We start from the raw sequence: 3,905 nt of genomic DNA on the forward strand, positions 1-3,905 counted from the left end.
TTAGGTTCCAGAAGTATTTTCATAAGTCTATTTCTTCGTAAGTCCAACTTTACTCCTGTAGATTCCAAACATGTTGTACAGCGTGTACACTAAACATGGGGAATGGCTTTAGGAGTTGTATAATCTCCTGTAGACGTAGAGGCCACTGGTTCTTCACGTTGTGTAGATGCCACCAACCACCATCTATTGCGTGGCGGTTGAACTTATGAATCTCGGTCCAAACAGGCAACTGGAATATGGACAGGTTTGTTCGTATCTCTGAGACTTTCTAAGTTGAGGAGTCCCCGTAAATATTTTTGAGGACCACTGGGATCTTCAGTTTAAACCGTGAGTTTTGGAGTCATTGGACCAGAAAGAAGTGAGATAAAAACGACAGTAACATTGAAAAATATGTACACAGGGCAGGGAGGGCCCCAGCCGCATGACAGGATTTATTCAGCGGTATCGGCATGGTAACAAAAAAAGCGCTCCCGAAAAAATCGCAGAAGCCCCCGAATATTCCGCCTCAGGCGGGAGAATCTCCGTCCAGGCCCGCGTGATGCCCTTAGCCCAGTCTTGTCGACGGCATCCTCCTCGTTGTTGTTGCCTGGTTGGAGAGCAGGGCCCCACCTGGCAAACGGACGCACGCGCCATCGTTAGCACGGTCAGCTACGGTTATCATGGTCGGCTACGTACGGATGCAAAATGATTTGAACGTACACACATGCGCGCATTCATTATGCCACCGTCTGCCCCATCATGCATTCTCGGCTGTGCTTACACTGGTTGCTGTAGTGCACCTCAGATGTGTCCGGCCGCTCAAATGCGAGGTAGGAGGATGCCACCCATCTCTCACTACAGCCAGTGGCGGAATGCTACATTTATATTGGAGAACACTTTCACTGAATAACCTCCCCAATACACATTTTCCTCAAGGTGCACTTCTGCGTGGAGACTCACTCTTGTCTCGTGGCCGACTCCATCTCCTCCTCCGCGATGCCGTCATTGGTGCCACCACTTTGATTGGGGAATTTTGCAGACAGGCGTGTTACCGCACAGTCACCCACCGACTCCACACCCCACTCCGAGTTTGAAGCCCACTCGCTCCCAGCAACTAAGCCTGCAGTATTCTGATTTGTCCAAGTGGGCTCCGGAGTCTGCTCGCTTGCAGCAGTGACTTGGCAAACTCCCTGGCTGAGATAGGGAATTGCCGGGAGGATGCAGGCCTCCATCGGCTCAATTTCCTCTTCACCGATGACGTCATTGGTGCTGTCACATTGATTGAAGAGTTTTTCAGTCAGGCGTGTTACAGCACAGTCACCCACCAACTCCACTCCCCACTCCGACTCCATTCCCCAATCCGAGTTTGAAGCCCACTTTCTCCCAGAAACTGAGCCTGCAGTATTCTGATATGACCAAGCCGACTCCGGAGTCTTCTTGCTTGCAGCAGGGACTTGGCAATCTGCCTGGCTGAGACGGGGGGCTGCCGAGAGGCTGCAGGCCGCCACAGGCTCCGTGTCCGTGGCTGGGCAAGGGGGGAAGTTCGCTTGCGGTGGCTTGGCCCTGCCGCCCCGCAAAAATGGGTGGTTGAGGGCCTCCGTGGGTGTGAGCCGACGTTGGGGATCCCACCTGTCAAGGAGGCAAACGGAGGGAGTCAGGTGCCTGTTGCATTCTAAAATCGCTTCATTGAATCATGGGCTGGGGTGAAATGCGCAATTCTATCATCAATACATTTGTCAGAAACGATATTTATTTTAAAAAGCTACGAGATGAAGAAACGATGCTCCGGTGTGACACAAAACCTTGCAGTCCTAGCCCAAATGACACGTGAGGTCTAAGATCGTTTCCAGTAATGTTGATGGTAGACTCAAAGTTATTTATATTTAATTCTTTGTACGAGGTGAAATGTAGACAAGAGTAACAAGTCTCTTACTGAAGGCACCCGCGGAGAAAATTGATCAACTTTCGATTGCGGGTTCCCAGAACTGTCTTCAAAGACACGGAGCACGGGACGATCCGTTTCCCGTTGACGATGGGGCGATTCTTTTCGTCTGTTTATCGGAGAGACAAAAAGAGAGAGACACTCAGTTAGTTGTGGCGATGAGTACAACGCGGCGGCGGTCCTTAACCCTCCAATTGCGATGTTTGCGAATATGATTCCCTGTTGGCAGTCGACTACAGCCTGTCATCTCTCCAGGGTCGATGAAATTTGTAACCGTTTGTGAGACGTTTGCAGTAGTCGTATGGAAACGATGGCTCATAAGTAGGCTTCGGCAAGGTAAGGTAATTTACCCTTTTTACCGGGTAAAAGGGTAAAGGTGTCGACATGCCAAGGGGTAAGGTAAAGGGTAGGGTAAAGGTAGCTTGGAAGAATTACCCGGTAGGGTAAAGGTAGCGCGAAGTATTACCCGGTTAATACGCTACCTTTTTTACCGCTAAAAGCTCCGTGGCGCAGTCCTTGGCCTCCATTTAATAAATGTTTAAAAAAAACTTTTTTTTAAACACGCGTTTATGAAATGTATGAGTAATGGCAAAACTCCACGACTCCAGAAAGTGGCCCCGAAGCTTGCCATAAGGTCAGGGAACGTGGCCAATTACAGCCAACGTCAGTTTACCATGGACAATTCGACTCAAGCCGAAATATAACATCTCAAAAAGATTGTTTAAAAACATATATTTTTTTATGATAGAATATAGTGTTGTCATCAGTATTACATAAGCATACCAAGTTTGCAGTCGATACCACATTGGGAAGTGGGATTTGAGGATACAACAACGACAACAACAACGACAACAACAACAAACAGAGTGAGTTCAAAGAAAGCGTGTAAAATTGGAATCAAGAGTATTCTATATGTATAAAGCGCTCACCCTAGCATTTACCGTTATAAACCTTTTTCATGTGTAGTACCCCAGTAATTAACCTGTAATCGGGTAATTTGTATGGGGTAAGGGTAAAAGGTGGGGTAAAGGTAGGCTCGTTGCTTTTTACATTTAATTTTTTACCTTACCTTGCCGAGGCCTACTCTTAAGCGTGAAAGTGAAATTCCCATTCTCAACTCTGGGCCACCGAAGGAGATGAGAACCTCCTGATACTTGCTTGAGCAATTTTATTTTAGTATTATATTTTTATTTGCATCATTTGGAGAGGATGGTCATTTGTTGTACAAGCGTGCTTTTAAGTGTAATAGATTTCTCAATCAAGGACCCACAGTTTGTGTGGAGGGTTGTTCTTCATGGTTGTTTTATACTATGGTAGAACTGCTTTATGCTGATTTAGTAGACCGTTGCATCTGGCGCACAATCTTTTTTAAATTGTGCTAAGTCATGCTGAAATATAAAAAAGCGGCCACTCATCTTTACTAAAAATGTGATGGCCAGAATTCCATGTAATTAATGCATACGTCCTCTGTTGGATTGCAAATCCCCTGGGGTTTTCCAAATATACTGTGCTACCTAAACATAACCGTTCTTTTTAAAGTATTTTTTTCATAAGACTCCTTACTGTCGCACTAATTCAACACGTACTGACAAGTACGTTGCCAAGACCGTTGTGACTTTTAAACCCAAATTAAGCACAGTTCATTTTTTTTATTACGCGAAGCAGTTTCCACGTCTTTTTATTCGAGCACAGAGCACGAGACACGCGGCTGCACGGCCTCGACTCTCCGAGCAGTGAGAGCAGCAGCAGCAGTAACAGCTACGAGCCCCAACACCACCACCACCTCACCACCCTCCCTGTCCACTCACCAAAGGAGATGATGTTGTGGATCGAGGCGTCAATCATGGCTTTGGGTGGGAGCCCCAACATCTGAAACCAAGATCACAAGAGGGATGAGTTGGATGAGGTTCGTCGCCTGAGTGAACAGAGCGTACATACGCTGCACTTTGTCTCATTGAAACGTCGACGAACAATGAACTTTGAC

General features: G+C 46.9%; 1 long non-coding RNA gene across 1 annotated transcript; it reads right to left on the reverse strand.

Annotated features, from left to right (window-relative positions):
- Positions 1 to 376: 376 nt before the first annotated feature.
- Positions 377 to 1,336, reverse strand: LOC144730209 (uncharacterized). Its single transcript, XR_013587795.1, has 2 exons — positions 940 to 1,336; positions 377 to 609 (listed from the first exon to the last, which is right to left on the reverse strand). It is a non-coding gene; the product is annotated as an uncharacterized LOC144730209 (long non-coding RNA).
- Between the last annotated feature and the right edge of the window lie 2,569 nt (positions 1,337 to 3,905).

The sequence above is a fragment of the Lampetra planeri genome, chromosome 35 (assembly GCF_965212315.1).
Source record: "Lampetra planeri chromosome 35, kcLamPlan1.2.h2, whole genome shotgun sequence".
NCBI lineage: Eukaryota > Metazoa > Chordata > Hyperoartia > Petromyzontiformes > Petromyzontidae > Lampetra > Lampetra planeri.